This window comes from Ambystoma mexicanum, chromosome 9 (assembly GCF_040938575.1).
Source record: "Ambystoma mexicanum isolate Mex_15411 chromosome 9, UKY_AmexF1_1, whole genome shotgun sequence".
NCBI classification, from domain to species: domain Eukaryota; kingdom Metazoa; phylum Chordata; class Amphibia; order Caudata; family Ambystomatidae; genus Ambystoma; species Ambystoma mexicanum.
In genome coordinates, this window is record NC_090931.1 from 1,493,240,354 (window position 1) to 1,493,260,026 (window position 19,673).

General features: G+C 45.2%; 1 pseudogene; it reads left to right on the plus strand.

Annotated features, from left to right (window-relative positions):
* Positions 1–1,078: 1,078 nt before the first annotated feature.
* The window catches only part of LOC138489285 (zinc finger protein 850-like), a 150,399-nt pseudogene continuing 131,804 nt past the window's right edge, over positions 1,079–19,673 (plus strand).

Genomic DNA, 19,673 nt, shown 5'->3' on the forward strand with positions numbered 1-19,673 from the left:
ATAATCTGGAAGCAGCTAAAACTGAATCTTTTTTGCACGATTGGATAAACACCAGAACTAAATGTGAGCAATTACTACTGTTCAGAGATCATGCTTTCTCATGCAAAAAGCTTAAACAACTTGAACCATATTTGTTCAAATTTCCCAGTAATATCTTGAGAAATCAATATCTTTGTTTCCGACTTGACCTATGGTCAACAAAAAATCTATTAGCTAGGCGACGTCTAATAAGTCAAGAAGAAAACATATGTAGATTTTGTGCTGGGAGACAAGCGGGAATACATAAGGCACTTGTTAGTTGAATGTCCAGCATTGCTAAACGCAAGGAAAGGTACTTTTATGATAGCTTCTCGAGTCACTGTATTTTAACGCCAGAAGCACGATGGGAGGCTATATTCAATGGCCAATGCCAAAAAATCAACATAGCAGTAATTCAGTATTTGTAATTTTTAAATCTGACGGAAAATGATTCTAATGATTCGGACACAAGGAATTGTATGTTCTAACACAAGTAATTGGACCAATGGGCCATATCCTTGATTCTCTGTCATGTTTTAGTTAATTTCATCTTGCTTAACTTTTATGAATTGTTATTTTATATCAAATTTTGTTTCAAGAAGTGTTAATTTGATTTCTAATTTTTATCTATCGAAATTGATGGACTGCAATGGCATTTGAAATTGTTATTCTTTGTGATTATCAGTGATTGTATGGGATATAGTAATTTCAAATCATGTAAATTAGATTGTCTTTTTCATTCTTGTTTTTCATTGTTGATAAATTATGATAAAATAATTTGAAAAGTTGGTTTAGGCGAACTATATCAAATTAATAAAAACAAAAAGATCGAAAAATGATCAAATTAATAAAAAAAATAAGATAGAAGAAAAATTGAGAGATAGAAGAGATGGCAAGTGAAAAACAAAAAGAGGGAACGGGGTGGGGAATGCAAGCACAGAGTGAGGCAAAATGGAAAAAAAAGGAGTGCGATAAATGGGAAAGCAAGCAAAAACGAGTGACAGAGTAGCAGTGATAAGACAAAGAGGAAGGGAAGAGACCAGAGAAAGGAACAGGCCTAATAAGTGGAGTGCTGGTAAAACCAGGCAAGAATACAAAAGTAAGGCGAATGGAGAGAACAGGGGAACGTTTTATATTTATTTAACATTATCCATAGTGTACAGCCATTCGAGTAGACATAGACCTTTTTGCCTTCCTCTCCCATAGACTCGTGTGTTCCACGCTCGGTACAATTCCACTGGGAATTAGCACATCGCCATCAAGACCCTGCATTAAAGAAGCAAGGCGGCCCATAGGTATGCTTTAATATATTATTATTCTCTAGCATATCGAGCGGATGTTTACTTATAATTGGGCTAGAGATTAGTAACTTCCCTCATCACTAAATCCCACAGCGATCAGACTCAGCCCAACCCGGGTGCCCACCAGTCCAGCACTTACGGGCTGTTCAACCATTTTGGCAACGATAAGCCCTGTATAACGTTTTTGCCTAATAGACGCCGTGGCTAAATGCAGGTAAGCCACGTTTGACCTAAACAAGGCTAGCATAACTGTAAATGCAAATGCCCGTCAGTTGATCCTCATGGCCAACTTCTGACACAAGCTCTTATCTCACAGATTGAACTTCACCATTCAAAGTATTGAAGTTCAGCAGAGATAACTGCCAATGCTTTTCTCCTTCCATTGATTGATTGATGCTGTGCCGATTTATTCATAAAAACACGGTCGAAAAACATAAGCATTAATTGAATTTAATTTAAATTAAATAGTTTTGATCTCAAAATTCCCTATTTGATCATGTCAAGATACTGACACTGCCCCATGTTTTCTCAATTTGTAGGCAGCACACACACCAAACAGGCCATTCCACAACTCTTCTCGCACTGATGAAGGCCCGTACAAGCTATGCTCATCCAGTAGCCTGTGGGGGCCGAAACACACCTGTGTAGACCCCTGAATACGACTTGTCTGTTAATTGTGAACACTGTGTACAACACCCTAATATTGTGTCATTTAATTGTATCATTTGTCTAAACCCCTGTATTATTTTGTCTGTGCAATGGGAGGTAATCCATTGCTTTTGGTTGTTATGCACTGAAAATGGAGCCGCCATATGACTCAAACATGTATGTAATATAACATTATGCATTTAATTCATGTTCGGCCATAAAAGATATGTTCTGTGTATTTTGTGTGCTAAGAGACCACTTGGTAGTCTCCTTTTTTAATATAAATATTGATCTCAAGAAAAGTGTATCTGCTATGTTATATTAACATTTTACTTAGGGGTACCAAGTAGGGGAATCTGACCCTGTTCACATTGTTTTTGACTATAGTGCCCTCCTGGGCAGAATAGGGTCCCAACCAAGAGCTCTTATATATTTAAGAGCTTAGAATACTGGCAGCAGTGCTAATGACACAATAACCGCTGTAAATCCTCAAAAACGTGAATCACACTTTTTGCAGTTTGTTGCTTTGGATCCGCTATTGGATCTGTTTGTGCTTTTTAAGGGAAACTGTTCAAAATTCTCGTGCTCATTCCATGCTCTGATACAAGGTGTGCTTTGACTAGGCCCCTCAGGGGTAACCTGTATGGAAATTAAGATTGGAAAAGCAGGAGCTAAAAGCAGCTCTTGGGTATCCAACCAGTGACCAGGAGCTACCATTCACATAAAATGTAAACATATCATTGTGTCCGTTATTTGCGTCCACTTAAGCTTCAAATGTCATGTAAATGTGTCCTAATGTTTATTTATAGAGGGTCTTAAACATACAGAATTAAATTCACCCAGGTGTTTTTGTTCGCCTCATTTGGCCAGGGGAGCTAAAAGTAGCTTCTGTTAGCTGTTGGAGTTATGCTAGCCAGGCTCTTCTAGGCTACAAACAGGAGCTAAATAGCTCCCACCTCCCCACAGTTTCGAACCCTGGTGAAGCGGAGAGCTTATACTATTATGTTGCTGGCAGGAGTTCCAATTTGTTAACTTACCAGGGGGGCAAGCAATATATAACCTTTGACACCTTAGTTTTCATCACAGGGGCATGCTTTGCGACGACACACTGCTGTGCCTCAGTTTTGTAATGATGCTCGGATTATTCCTAATCATGATGGATGGAAGGTTTAACGCTGGACATGACCACTAGCATTGCTCTGGGAAACCATCCATACTATTAGTTTAGCTCGTCTTCACCATTACAGAAAGGATATGGGCATTTGCAAACCATTCTTAGTGCTTCCACCAATGTGATCAGTCTGTCATACCTGTAAGGCCCTGTGTCCTCAGCAGAGGACACAGTCAGCATTAGACATGTTGCAGCCATGTTGGAACTAATTAGTCAGGTTCTGCTTAATTTTGTAGGCGTAGCAGGGACTCGCGCCTGACCCTGCACACTTTGGAGAGACAACCCAAAAGTAATGAATGAAAAGATTTCAAGCAATCGTAAACAGATCTACCTCTCCAGTAGCAAAAAGTCACTCGCAGTCTCAAGGTAGGAGGGGGAGAGGGATTTAAGTGTTGTGACGAAACAAAGAAAGAAGGCACTTCGTCCCAGAGGGGAGTCTCTCTTTGTGATGCTAGGGAGGTGAGCCGACAACGAGACAATCCAATCACCTTAGGGGTAGCGTCATGCTGGACCTCACAGGGAGAGACTCCCCTCTTGGGGACAAGAAAACCCATTCTGTCCAGGAACTCCATAGAACCTTTGCTGAGGAGGTGACGAGAACATCATAGGACCAAAACATTCCCTCCAAACCAGTGACTGTTCTTGAATTATTATCAGTAATCAACCTTCACCAACCACTCGGCCTTAGAAGAAGAAGAATGTGAGAACCATGAAGAGTAATCAGTGGTTGGCAGCCAACCACACCGAGGCGAAGAAAAGTGACTATGCATCTATGCTGGTGAGGATCCTGCACTTCTTAATAAAAACCAAGGAAGAACCAATTAATTACTTTCTCTTCTTCGGAGTCCGTGAAGATGAAATCCGGACTGAGAAAGCAGTCAGAGGATGCAGCCATGCTCGGTTGTCAAATGTACGCTGTGGACCAGGAGAAGACAGAAGCACCCAGGGGATAGGAGCTTGAACTGAGTGCCGGAAGAAGACCTGGAGGCAGTGGCGGGAGCCAGAGGGAGTGGAACGTGTGGACCTCGAACAATGCAGAGACCGTACCAGGAGGAGCTCTGCAGAGCTGCGTACTGAGGAAGTAAGAAACTGAAACTCACAGAGGTTTTCAGTCGGAAAAACCTGACCCGAGAGTAGAACCAGTGATGCCAGCCCGGTACAAGAGAGGTAGTGGGAGCGGCGGGAGACCAGGGTGGGGGGAGGGGCAAGAAGCTAATGAAAATTACCAAGGGACCAATGCTACTCGCCGAGTATAAGTGAATGTGGGAAGGCTAATGAAGATTACGAAGGGACATATCCTACTCTTCCCAGTATAAGTGAATGTTGGCAAGTTAATGAAGAGTGCCAAGGGACCAATCATACTCATCCCAGTACAAGTCAACATTGGAAAGAGAGTGGAAAATACCAAGAAGATAGTTGGACAGGGTACAAAATATATGAAAGTGGGGAAGAGATAAAGGAATGGAAACGGATCAGTTGTCCCAATATAGCAGAAGGGCCAGTTGTGGAACTAAATAACCAGGCCAGGGGGAGGAACCCTGGTATACCAGAAGTTAGGAAGTAACAGAGACACTGCTAGATTTGAAGGACAATAAGGACCAGTATCTTTAGTCATTGAAACAAGGAATTTTACAAGAAGAAAAGTCGAATCCCAGGAGAGACAAAATCCCTTTAAAGGATAGTTCCGGGACTTTTTTTTTATTGTCCCTACGGTTCGGCCATGTGTTTTTAAGCATAAATCGGTAGATCGTAGAAAGCTTTCCTATGGACCTTACCCGACTTTTCGTCCATTAACGCACTCGAAATCAGCCGCCATTTTCTGATAATCCTATCATTTCCCCCCATCGCCCTGGCTCACCTGCTTTTGCGGCACTAAATCAAATCCCCCGCCCCTGAGCCTGACATGAGCAGACGCGTACCGCTCATTTCCCAACGCCAAAGCACGTTTCGTGTCAACAATCGCTGCGCCTCAGCTAATGAAGTGTCGCCATGGAAATGGCAGGACGCCTCTTTCCTCAATAAGTATAAACACACCGTTTCACAACACACAGCAGCAGATTTTCGATTCCATTATTCTCTCTGTGTTACTTTGAGTATTCTGTGACTCGTTTCTGTGCTCTGGTCAGCTACCTTCGCCGCTTCTAGGCCTTGTGAACACCTGTACCATCTCTGTAAATTATTTTACTTTCTTTACCACACAATGGCTACAATAATGCCGTATATGTACGAGCCCGAGTACACCGAGGAAGAACTACTGGAAAGGCAAGCACGCGAAAACGATGGGGATTCGGACGGCAGTTGGGAGGACCAGTCAACGGATGAAGAGCCTGGACCATGTCGCATGGACGGCGTCTCCACCTGGTGCACGTGCAATCGGTGCGAGCTAATGCCAACTGAGGAGGAGAACTGCTGCTGCCGTGAAAATTCCGGGTGCTTGGCCTACATTTCGGAAGGCGAGCCAAGTCCGCAATGCATCACCGAGCTGCCAGAGTTCAGGGAAGCCTGCCTCTCACGGACCGTGTTGAGGATGATGATGGTGCTTATGCACGAACTTCGCGGCACTGTTCGTCCGCGTAATCCGAGTAACAAGTAAGTATGCTCTGGTTGTGATGTCAGTGATGCCACCACTATTTCATGGTCGTCTCCCACATATAAAATTACATCTACATATCATTCGAACGCATGTAAATTGGTTCCATATTGTGCATTTTCTAGATAGAATTTTTTTCAAAGCAGAATGACATTTTTTACCTGAATCGACAGTGATAAGAAAGTTTTGTCATTTTAATACAGTTTGCATCTTTCATTTTCACAGGTGGTACAGGCTGGTGGCCTATCGTTGCTTCACTTGGTGGCTTCACGGGAGGCTCGGACACCGCGTTCGGACAGTAATACCTGCCTGTGCGGTACTTGCCATTAGACAACATTTCCCCAGCGACAGTGGACAATACCGCGGATTTTCCCTGGATGTGCTGCAACCGGAACTTTACAATGTGTAATGTTTATTATTTATGTTCAATTGAAATTAAGATCTAAAATAAAACCCAACATATATTTTAACAATGGTTGTTTTGATTTTTTAAATGAATCTAGTGTGTCTCCATTGAATAGTCTTCCTGTGCCTTGTCTTGTCACACCACATGTCTCCGGCCAGCATCCTCCCTCACGCTGGCCGCCCACCTTCAATCCACATAACCGTTGAACCCATATGCAGCAGACATACATATGTTATTTTGCGGGTTGGCATCAAGCCTCCTGGCCTTGCCTCCTCCCCCAAAAATACTTACCACACCACTTTGTTCAAGCGTTGGCAATAAAAGGCCGTTGGATTTTATTGATACAAAACATGGTTATAGGTAAATAATCAATATGGTTGATCATAATAAATCATCCTTTTGGGCACCGGGTACAGAGGTGACCCCCTCTGGCCCGTGCCGCCTTGCCACCACAGGCCAGCCTGCTGCTGACTAACTGCCTAGGCATCCAGGGTCTCCAGGGTGAACTGCACCCATATATTCTCCTGGGAGGGTGAGGTATTTATAAACTCACCCCCCTGCCTTCCATGTACTAGATCCTGCAGCCTGCCTCTTACATGCAGTTAGATGGCCTCTCCTTGGTGAGGCCCTGCGGCAAACGAGTCTTGTCTGCACGACCACCGCCCCAATCCACCCCCCCGCCCTATCAAAGGCAGTTCGCACCGGGGTACTTGTGCTGGCAAGTGGAGCTGTCGGGGAGCGATAAAGGCCAAGAGGTGCCAAAGACCATGTACACTTCAAAGTGGTCTATAGAGCATGGGTTGTTGTTCCCATGTCTACCTCCAGACCCCGTGTCTCCTGCCAAGCATCCCCCCTCACGCTGGACGCCCCCCTACAATCCACATAAGTGTGTCTCCATTCACGAGTCTTCCTGTGTCTTGTCTGCACGACCACCGCCCCAATCCACCCCCCGCCCTATCAAAGGCAGTTCGCACCGGGGTACTTGTGCTGGCAAGTGGAGCTGTCGGGGAGCGATAAAGGCCAAGAGGTGCCAAAGACCATGTACACTTCAAAGTGGTCTATAGAGCATGGGTTGTTGTTCCCATGTCTACCTCCAGACCCCGTGTCTCCTGCCAAGCATCCCCCCTCACGCTGGACGCCCCCCTGCAATCCACATAAGTGTGTCTCCATTCACGAGTCTTCCTGTGTCTTGTCTGCACGACCACCGCCCCAATCCACCCCCCGCCCTATCAAAGGCAGTTCGCACCGGGGTACTTGTGCTGGCAAGTGGAGCTGTCGGGGAGCGATAAAGGCCAAGAGGTGCCAAAGACCATGTACACTTCAAAGTGGTCTATAGAGCATGGGTTGTTGTTCCCATGTCTACCTCCAGACCCCGTGTCTCCTGCCAAGCACCCCCCCTCACGCTGGACGCCCCACTGCAATCCACATAAGTGTGTCTCCATTCACGAGTCTTCCTGTGTCTTGTCTGCACGACCACCGCCCCAATCCACCCCCCGCCCTATCAAAGGCAGTTCGCACCGGGGTACTTGTGCTGGCAAGTGGAGCTGTCGGGGAGCGATAAAGGCCAAGAGGTGCCAAAGACCATGTACACTTCAAAGTGGTCTATAGAGCATGGGTTGTTGTTCCCATGTCTACCTCCAGACCCCGTGTCTCCTGCCAAGCATCCCCCCTCACGCTGGACGCCCCCCTGCAAACCGCATAATGCCACGACATATACACGTCATTCACAAACACACCCCTGTTTCGAATTCTTTATAACCCACTTCATATTTTTAATGAGAACTTCTTTGCGCTTTGCTAGTCAACCCGTGAAGGTGCTGGTTATCTGCTATTCGTCTCTGTGAACTTCCGTGACCACTTCGAGGAAACTCGTCAGTTTGCAACCTGTGAACTGCTCCCTGTTCTACGACAAGAAACTACTCTGATCCCTGCATCTAACTGTTTGTTCGTCAAGGTAAGGCCATGTACCATAATCATTTTGCGTCCAATTTCTTTTCGTTCAAGACAGTACATGCAAGGAACTAGTCACATGTTCTGAGTTTAGTGAAATTATTTTTCTATTTTTTTAAAGTTATTCAAATACTTATCCGCATCTGAATAACGTGTATAGTTCCAAGAACCAAAACAAACCTTGCATTGAACCTTTTATGTGTCATTTAATTTTTTAACACATTGGTATTCATAGAGAATTGTTGATCTTTACTTTTCAGAACTTTCCACAATGCCTGCCTGTTCCATTGGCGGTTGCCCTTCGAAGACTCATAGTAAATCTGAAGGTACTATAATGCATGTTTTCCCTAAGACAATAGATCAGATAAGAGAATGGGTCCGATATTGCGGATATCCACCGTCTGAGCTTGAAAGTAGAGTCCTAGAAGTCTTTGCGGACAAGAGGGGTGATCGATACCGCATCTGCAGCAGGCACTTTACCTCTGACATGTACTCCACATCATTGCTAATAAAGAAGAACACACCGCGAGCGAAGCGAAAATTGCTCTCAACCGCTATTCCCACTCTATTCGTCCACATCCCTCCACTGGTGAGTCAAGTTTACGTATTTATCTCTCGGCCTTGCGGTAGTGTGTAGCATTAGCTAACAATAATTTCCCCATTTATGTATCCACTCAATATGAAGGCGGAAGATTCTCCATCCGTGTCGTTATTGCAGTCATCAGCCACTTCAAGCGCCTATCGGGTAATCTTACTTAGCTATTCTGCCACTGACTTGTTTAGGCATGTAAATCAATAGTTTTAATTTATCGTGTGATTATTTTACCTAATGGTACACCCTTGTACTCGTCCTCTAGTCTTTGTTTTCAGTTATAATTATTGTTATCCAAAATAATGCAAGTACTGTCTTTCAGGGAGATGCTGAGGAGTCCAACGCATTGACGACAACCGTTAATCTCACTCAGATGCTCGAGGTACGTTTCCGGACAGTTCCATCGATGGAGATCATCAGATCTTGCATTCTTGTAGCGTGATTGTTACACACAATGTTTCTTTCGTTTTTAGCCATTGATATGTCCTTCTGTCGTCGCCCTCCTATGTGTCTTCTTTTTTCAATATTGTGTTCATTACTAATGAAAGTCCTATGTTTCAGGGAGTCGATGGAGCATTAGTCCAAGAAGAAGGGGGAGCATGCAGTTACGGGTCGGCGCAACAGCTTGCAGAAGTGTGCACCGCAGTTACATCGTCCCTTGATGTTCTTATGCATTTCGAGGTATGGATACTGACAGTTCGATCAAGCGAAATCATATGACGTGATTACATCCGCTATACTTCCTTCTTTATTAACGCAAGTACTATGTTTCAGGGAGATGACGGAGCTTCTTCTACAAGAACATCACCCCTAGTAGTTGATGCAGATCTCTGGGTGGTGACACTTCCAACGATCGAGCAAATCGAATCATATTTAGATAACCATTATTTATTTTAGACAACTGATCATTTGTGCAGGTCTATTTAGATGAGCCGTTGACGCCTGCACAAAGTGTATGTTCTTTTTAACAAAATAGAAAACCATACTAATGCAATTACTGTGTTTCAGGGAGTTACTGAAGCATCATCTTCAATAATATCATCAATGGAAGTCTATGAGGAGCCCGAGGTATGGATCTTGACAGTTCCATCTAACTAGATCAACAATGCGTGAATAATTGTCGTTTGAATGTTCTACACAAAGCGTTCATTCGTGTTTTGCTATTGAGATGTACGTGGGTATTGGTCCCCAAGTACATTTTGTGTTTTCAATATTATTATACATACTAATGAAAGTTCTATGTTTCAGGGAGTCGATGGAGCGTCAGTGCGTGATGGATGTGCTTATCATGAAAATATAGTCGTTGCAGCGCAAGAGGAAGTGGAGACATGCACACACGAGTCGGAGCAACAGCGTCCCGATGTTGAAGTTCGAGGCAAGAAAGTTTCAAAGAAAAGAAAGCAAAAGAAGGTTAGTGTCCTGGTCACTATATTATGTTGTTTTTCACTGTTAATAGTTCAATACTGTAAGTTGTGTTTAAACTGAACATCCCTTTTCCAATCTGTCCTCTAGTTGCGAGTGGGTGTACGAACTAGATCTACACAGACAGTGAAGCGAACGAGAGATGTTGCTTGTCAAACCTTTTGGCAGGGACTTGAGACTGGAGATGCATCGTGCCAATGGGAAGAATATGAAGTGATTGACAACGGAGCTATACCACATCCAGCCATTGATAGTGAATGTCCTCCTGGTAGTTCGGATGCAGTCGGAGATCAATTCACAGAATCCACACCCGCAAAAACTAAGACCGCGAGAAAGTTGAAGAAATTGTTTTATTCACCCATCGCCGGAGAAGGAACAGATGTTGCAATGGAAGAGAATGAAGTGGACCACAATGAAACACCATCAATATCACTGAACATAGCGGAAGACGATATCAGAGATTCTACCTTTCATGTGAGTGACATGTCCTCAACGTTACAGGCCGAACCAGCTGGGTTGCAGAGTGACAGTATAAGGAAAGAGGCCAAATTCATTGTATTCGATAGTTGTTTGATTGATATTATTATTCGGATGAAATGTGGGCATTCGGTTGGTGGGGAAGTATGTGGGGAGCCATTGATTAATGTGACTCGTGCAATTCGAGGCACTAACCTTAAAATACATGCCACCTGTACAAAATATCATCCTTTCTCATGGTCTGCACAACCCATGCTGGGGCAACTGCCAGCAGGCAATCTACTTTGTGCAGCGGCTGCACTTTTTAGTGGTTCAAGTTTTAAAAAGTTAGAGTCTTTCTTTCAGTTTGTGGGAATCCATTTCATTGCGAAAACTCAGTTCTACAAATACCAAACCGATTATCTATTTCCAGCCATTAGCGAAGCTTGGAGAATGGAAAAAATGTCTATTGATAGTACATTCGCGGGCAAACGGTTCAGGCTAGCCGATGATGGACAGTGCGACAGCCCAGGATTTTCAGCCAAGTACTGCACCTACCACTTTCAGGACATGGAAAGTAAGAAAATTGTGAGTTCGGTGGTCGTGCAGGTGTCACAAAGTACATCCTCAGTGGCCATGGAGAAAGTTGGCTTTGTAGCATCATTGCAAGAACTACAATCGCGGGGAATGGTGATCGACCTGATAGCCACGGACAGACACGTTTCAATTGCCAAGACAATGAGAGAAGAGTACAAAAATATAAATCACCAATTTGACGTTTGGCATCTTGCAAAAACAATCAATAAAAAAATGTCGGCTGCAGGTAAAAAAAAAAAAAAAGATATGCAAGGTATTTCACAGTGGTCCAAGTCAATCAGCAACCATCTTTGGTGGAGCTCAAAAACATGTGGAGGGTCGTTGGAAATTCTACTGGAAAAATGGCGGTCAGTAATGCTACACTGTAGCAACGTTCACCGCTGGACCACAAACCAACATTTCCACAATTGTGAACATGGCCATTTGTCCACAGAGGAGGCACGGAAGAAGAAGTGGTTGATTCCTTCATCACCCACTCACAAAGCCATTGAAAAGATTGTATTTGATAAAACTATAACAAGAGATTTGAGGGGACTCACGGAATTCTGCCACACAGGAGATTTGGAGGTGTTCCACAATATGTGCCTAAAGTACAGGCCAAAACGATTGCATTTTGGCATGGAGGGCATGATAAATCGGACTCTTCTAGCGGTCTTGGCACATAACCATAATGTTGGCCGTCAACAAAGTAGGACGACCGGAACTTTAGGGACGCTTCGCTACAATAAGGCCTTCACTAAAAGAAGTAAACAATGGGTTATCAAACCAGTGTTTGAGGATATGCAATATGACTTTATTGAGAGACTTATTGTTGATGTCCTAGATAGGCACATACATGGAGTTGTGAACGAACCTGTGCAGGGGACAACTGCATTGCCACCCAACATTGCCTCTGTTCCATGTCCACCTAAAGAAGAGCTCATTGAGAAATACACATCACGGTTTAAATGATTGTAATTTGATTGTCTGTTCTCTCGAGTCTCCTCATATCGCAGGCCCATTGAATATGTGTAGCTATGTATTGTGTAAATAAAAGTGATTGCTCTGTGAGTCCTGTGAGATGGCCTTACACTGAATGTAGCTAACTAGGAATGTGTGCTCGTTCAAAGTGAAGGTCAGCTGCTTTGATTTTTTTCTCGGGTGCCGGAATGGCCCACGACTCAGTATAAGGTTCTATTGTTATTTGACCTTGACAGGCCGGGACCATCCCGAAAGACTTCTTTTTGGGGGTGTGGGGCAATAACGTAAGAAACGATAATGAATATAATTTCAGAAACGAAAGCCATTTAATGTTCGTTCATTAGAAGAAATAACGTCGGCATAGAAGGAGTGGTATTTCGGGGCTGCCCTACGCACAGACACAATGGAAAATGCAAATATAATGTAAGTAACTCTTTAGATGAGTTTATACCGCAATTTAATTACTATACAGTAGCTTTAAAGACGGGTTAAGTTGTACTTGTTCGTTCTATGTGGCATATTGTTTTGTACCGCGCACTATCTTGAGGAGAACCATCTCCTTTTACGGAAGCACCTCAAAACCTTCCTCTTTGCTTCTGCTTTCTCTCTCCCTCTCCCCTGCTACAACTGGTCCACTGCGACCTCGGTCCTGGGCCCTTCCACTCTCCACCTGCACTGCCTCCCTGTCAACCCCTGCACTGGGGGACTGTCTCAGTATCCTACAGCCCCCCCTTGACGTATAATACCCAGTTGCACTGTCCTAGCTATGAAATAATTTCCCGACCTAATATATAAAATGAATAATTTTAATAAAGATCTGATGGTGAGACTAATTTCATTTTTTATGTTTTTAAAACGATACATCCTTCATTATTGTATGTGTCACGAGTACCAGACACCGGCGGATGGCTTTTATAACCGCCAGTTGGTTCTCCGCGTGAACAACGTTACCACCCTGACCATTTTATGGGACGATCGCCAAGTACAAGTATGCCCTTACGCGGTACTAACGGCTAGATGCAACATACAGACCGTTGTGGTGGCCTAGTGCCTCGTTGTTGGAACAGCCATGCGATTATCAGTGCGACCGAAGAGCTTATTTTATCGTAAACCAACACCCTGTGTACTGCACACGAACATCGCTTGCCTCAAGACGAACTATTTTGGATCGAGAGCAAAGAAAAATGCAAATCGCAGAATATTCTCTAAACATTTGATGTCCAATAAATGTACTTTGCCAAATGGACAATCTTGCCGTTTGCTTTTAAACCACAGTTTCATATTCCGAATTGTGGCGCTGTATTGTGAGATGATCTAAGACCCTGTGTACAGCAAAGGAACATCGCTTGCCTCAAAACAAACTTTTTGGAACGTGAGCAAATAAAAATGCAAATCGCTGAATATTCTCTAAACATTTGATGTCAAATAAATGTACTTTACCAAATTTACAATCTTGCGGTTTGATTTAAAAGTACAGTTTCATATTCCGAATTGTGGTGCGCTGTGTTGTGAGCTAATCTGTGTTGGTTTCCGGGTTCTGTGTGGAGTCGCGTAGAAGACGCCTGGGCGCGTTTGCCTACGCAGCACAGTCACGTCACGGATAGAGGCGGGGAATATGAATGTTTTGATAAAGTCTGTTTCAGGGGCGGGGGATTTGATTTAGTGCCGCAAAAGCAGGTGAGCCAGGGCGATGGGGGGAAATGATAGGATTATCAGAAAATGGCGGCTGATTTCGAGTGCGTTAATGGACGAAAAGTCAGGTAAGGTCCATAGGAAAGTTTTCTACGATCTACCGATTTATGCTTAAAAACACATGGCCGAAACCGTAGGGACAATAAAAAAAAAGTCCCGGAACTATCCTTTAAAGAACTAAAGGAATGAATTCTGGCAATTGTTAGGAGCCACCCAAGACAGACTTGTTTAGACTATAGTAGCCTGTCCAGGAGAAGGGAGTCATTCACCTGGACCCCTTTTTCTTTTGCCCTTTTTTGAATAGTGGTAGGGACAGAATAGGGGAGTTTTGGACAGAAGATGGACTATTGCTTTGGTCAATCTCACTGACGACAATCACCTTAGTTAGTTCTGTGTAGCTAGGGCAAACACTGTACTATTAGGGGTAGATAGGCCTTTTTATTTACTATTTAATACATGTACTTTTGAAAATGCCACCAGTCACTCTGTCTCCTTCTTATGACCTACCACAGTGCCTGCCTGTTTATTATTTTTTGTTATTATTAGGGTATTTATTGAGCGCCGACCTAGCCTCGGGAAGCAACATCACACTTTACAATCATAGGGAATGAGCACAGTGAGGTAAGCAGAGAAACCAGGGAGTGGGGGCTAACAGTGGGGGGGAGCATTTGGCAGCAGTAGATCTACAAGCAGCCAGGGGAGAAAACGGTGGAGAGCAGATCACCCAGGCGCAGGTAGGGTGGGCAGCGGAGACTGTGTAGACCTATAGGGAGGAGGGGCACTTATTTCATGGCACTTTAAGTCTTTCTTATCGTGGGTTGGACCAGTCTGACTGTTTCCTTTATCCACTTGGACTTGGGGTCTTCCTGGCACCACAAACACTATTGATTTGGGTCATTTTGAAGTGGTCTGGCCTCAGAACTTTTTTGCTGGTGTTAATCTGTTGGGGTTAACAAACCTATTTTGTTCATTTTTGCCTTTGTTAAGCGCACTAAACCCAGAGGCATCAAGGGTCAGGTTACATAAATTGGGAAAAAAAAGAAAAAAGTGTGCACACAGCATATGGTAAATCGCAGGTAACATGAATTTGAGCAGTTCAGTTTAAGGGTGGTATAGGTGGCATAGTTGTGGCCAGTCAAGTGGTACATTTGTAGAGTAGAGAAGAGTAGTGTTTTAAATTGTTTCTGGGACACCCAATATGAGTGCTTGGATCTCAATGACAGGCGTAAGGAGTTCCAGGTCTTAGAGGCAACGACCGTCAACTGGACCCTCCTGCAATCTCGCGTTTATATCGCAGTATAGTCAATTGGTGCGAGTAAGTGGAGCATGTGGGGCTGGAGGATAGGGTTTTAGATCATTTTTGCGATAAGTATGTTGCCGCTGAATTGAAGACGCGTTTGTGAGTAATTGCTAAGGTTTTGAAGGCAATGCGCTCACGGATCGTAGCCAATGCACACTTCCTCCTGCTGAAATATGTTTGCGCTTCGGGATTTTGATTGCAACTCTGCGGGCATTGTTTTGGATGATTTGTGGATGTTGCAGAGGTACCTGCGAATAGGATGTTTCAATAATCTTAAGTTAGACCGAATGGGCCTCATGCCAAGTTTGCCATTCCGGAAATAAGGGTGCCGGTAAGCTCACCGGCACCATTGTTTGCGGAACGGCACATTACAGGTCTGTCTGCTTGAGCCGCTGTGCCTGACAGGTCTGACCCTGCCATGGTAGGCAGACCAGTCAAGCACCAGCACAGTTAGCAACGGTGCCCGTGCTTCCCTGTCCCCACTCCCATAGCCATACGGGTCTCTATGGAAATGGGGACTTATATTTTACCGGCGCCTGACTTTCTGGGCCGCCAGAGTTGTAATTTCCCAGTGGCACTGGGAAGTCAGGAGCTGGTACCTCTTAATGGGTCCGGCGGCGACCCGCCGGTAGCACCTGCATGGTTACCGCCTGGCCCGTAATGAGGCCCAATGAGTGCTCTGGCAGTAGTGACACAATTGTCAGGAGTTGGATAAGGAATGCATGCATTGATTAGTTTCGATATGTATGCAGCAGAGGAGGCGCGCGTATGGACCTGTTTGGATAAGGACAAGGTGGTATCCAGGTAGACACCCATGGTCTTGACATTGCTGGACACCTGAATGTTATTGCCCTCTTTGGTGAATGATATGTATGAGTGGTCAAGTTTGCTTAGTGAGGTTTGAGATTCAACCGGAAGCAATTCCGTATTATCGTCATTGAGGCATAGATGGCCGGGGGCCATCCATACCTGGATAATGTGGTAGGTTGAGTGCAGGTTTTTGGCATCGATGGTGTAGTCGCCAGGGAGATGGAGGACCTGCGTGTCATCTGCATAATTGCTATACGAGATTCCCTGGTTGCCAAGCAGGTCAAAGAGGGGTTTTGTAAAAATGTTGCAGAGGGTTGGTGAGATACACGAATCTATAGGGACCCCACACTTGACGGGGCGGGTGGGCTGATGCGTTGGTGAAGAACACCCTCATGGTCCTGTCAGAAAGGAAGGAGGCAATCCATGAACTGGCTGCAGGTGGGAGTGTGCTGCTGATGCTAGATAACACCACAAGATATAGTGGTCCACCAGATTAAAGGCAGCCGAGAGATCTAGTAACAAGAGTAATGCTGTTTTATCAGCATCTTTAATCTCGTCGGATTGTCGTAGGCCCAAGAATTGGTTGGATTCCAAGTGGTCTGGATTTGAAGGTGAGCAGCACAATCTACTATTTGAAGTAGAAAGGGGGGTAGTTATGGGATTGTAATTAGTGGGAATATTAGGATCAAGGGTGGGTTTTTTGAGGAGCGGGAGGACCCCACATCTTTGAGACTATCGGGTACTTTGCAGGATGAAAAAGAGGTATTGATGAAGGAGACCATGAAGAGGGCAAGCTCTTCAGCGCAGTCCTTGATGACTGCTGCTGGACAGATGTTGCCCTGTCATCGAGATGGTTTTAGACCTTTGATTATCTGGGTGACATCAGATTCAGTGACTGGTTTACAGTCGAAAAGGAGTGGGTTTTTGCAGCCGCTTCGGGTCCAGCACTGGGCATGGAGGGAGTTGCATTGGGCATAATATTTAGCGCAGATATTTTTTTTGCAGGATGTCGATTTTGAGGAGTAGGGCATTCTGGATATCGGAGCACCAGGTGCTGTCCTGAGTGCAGCATGTAGGGGGGGGGGGCATTGGGGTTTCCAGCTCACAAAGAATAGCATAGAGCTCTCTAGCGCTAGAGTTAGAGTTGGTAATACAGGTATAGTAGAAGGTGCTTTATTTTTTTCTTCTGGATACTGTATTTTTTAAATATATATTCTGTTGAGGTCTAGGGCGAAGCAGGCTTTGTTGTGCTTGGAGGGGTTATTATTCCATTGAATTTCCACTTCACGTTTGCGTAGACTGAGTGCTTCTCGTTCAGGAGTAAACCAAGCATTACAATGTGCGACAGGTCTGTCTTTGCTCATAGTGAGGGGAGCCACAGTGTCAATAGCCTTTTTAAGTGTAGAATAATACAACTCTACTGAGGCAGCTGGATCGTTGCATAGGGTCTTTGCCGGCGTAGCTCTTCTAGCAGTGGCACAATGGCGGTTTTGTTGATGTTTCTATTACACCGCTTGGCAGAAGGTGAAAGATGTGGTACTGCCAATGGTTGGGGGTTAGATACTGTTATAGAAAATAGAATGATGGTGTAGTCAGTCCACGGGCAAGGTTGATTGGCTGTAATGGTGATGTTGCAGTTAGTCAGCTAGCCAATCTAGGATTCGGCCTTTGGCGTGTAGTACTGAGGATACGTTGGGTGAAGCCCAGTGTACTAAGAGAGTTCGCTAGTGAGAGGACATTTGTGTCTGACTCAGCATTAAAGCCCGAATGAAGGTCTCCTAGAAGGATAGTCTGTGTTGCGGGTTTGGCATTGGCGAGGATATGCAATAATGTCGTCTTCGAATGAGAGAATAGTGGCGGGGGCCCGATAAACAACATGTATTGTAATCGTAGAGGTATGAGAGAGGCTGTTTGGTTGTCAAGAGGTTACTTGCAGCTAGAGGAGTGTTACTAATCTCCCTCAGTGGTAATGAGTCTTTACCTATGGGCCTCATCACGAGTTTGGACTCAGCCCTAAAATGCGGTAATAGCGTTACCGCCGCCACATTTAAGGGTTGTGCAAATCTTGAGTTGGGCGGTAAGTGTCAGTTTTACTGGAGGTAGAAATCTGCACTTGCCACCCATTTTCTGCCATTTTCGGCGCTATTACCATCTGCGCAATTACTGCCGGTGGTAATAGTGCCCCAGCCCCATTGGGTCCTATTGACCCAATGGGTAATGGGTATTTACCGCCCCCGCAACTCGGGATCCGGTGCAAATTGCACCAGACCGAGTTGTGGTAACGCAAATTGCGTTGGGCGATATCCCAGCGCAATTAGCGCCAGTATACCACCCACCTTATGATGAGGCCCTATCAGTGCTATGCCCCGCCTCTGGATTCCAACCTGTCTTTGCGAAAGATTGAGTATTTAGGTGGTATGGCTAGGGATAGTGAAGGGCCAGAGTCAGTGTGCAGCCGTGTTTCTGATATGGCTAACAGGTCGAGGTCATGAGTGGTAATGAGGTCCGCCATGTAAAGGGGATGTGCAGGGAAAGAACTGGTATTGACTAAGGTGACTTTTAGAGGAAGTGTTGTAGATTAAGTGTCTGGCTTGCAGATTTCAGTTTTGGTTTGTGGAGGGTGAGGAATGGTGTGGGTGATCTCTGCTTTAGTGATGGCGTTCACTAGTGTGGAGTTGCAAGCAGGAGGCGGCACACTAGTCTTGGTTGGATGGACGACTGCAGGTGTCACACTGCTCAGGGAAGGTGTAGCTGAATTGCAGGAGGCTTCCTGCTTAAGAGCTTTGGCGCAGGCATTAATTCTGGAGCAGTGTGGAGGCGCGTCAAACATGGGAGAGTTATAAAGCCTCAGTCGAAGAGTGTGTTTGCGAAGGCATCAGGGCATTGGCTCTTGCAGCTGGAGGGAAGCAAGGCGAGTCGGTGCATGTGGCTCGGATTCCACAGTTGTGTGTGTGCAGCCAATGTTAGGTTGGCTGGAGGCTGCTGTTTTAGGTGTCAGTTTACCGATGGAACTGGCTGCCAGGCACGAGAGGGCATGAACAGCAAGGTGCAGCTGAAGAGGAAGGGGGTAGAGCCAGCGAGCTGCCTCGGCTTCTTGGTGGTGTATGTCGGTGACCAGGGAGCATGAGCCTAGGTGAGGAAGGTATGTGCTGCAAGGTGCACGCATCTCAGAGACCCTGTACAGGGTTGTGACGGGTGTTGGAATGCATTTCATGGCTTAAAGCCATGGCTGAATCAAGCATAGAATGGTGAGCGATAAGGATCACAGATAGGCGGGAGTGGCTATGGGGGCATGCGCAAGGCGCTTGCAGAACAGAGTAGGTGGCAAAAAAGCCATCCTGCTTATGTACAGGAATCAATTTGGTCAATTGGGATAGTGTCATGCTGGATAGACTCAGGGTGTCGGGTTGCTTAAGGAAGCCTTCGTGAAGCAGCGTTTGATCCCACAGAATTTGAGCATAGCTTGTGACTGCACAGGGCATGTGTTTTTGAGGGGGGCCTGTGTGCTGGGTGCTCTTAAGGTTGGGATTGACAAGAAAAGGTGGCAGGAAGGTGGAGGGCGGTATCATATTGTGCGGTCAGAATACAGGGGGAGCTTTGAGATTCACAGTATGGCACAAATTTAAGTTGAGGATGTACCTTATGCACAGAGCATCATACCCATGGACTTCCATGGCCGGACAGGGCCTGACGGGTATCGCAACAACGGGCCTTAAAAGCGGGCCTTCTCCCCTCCCCCCAATTATTTGCATTGTGGACC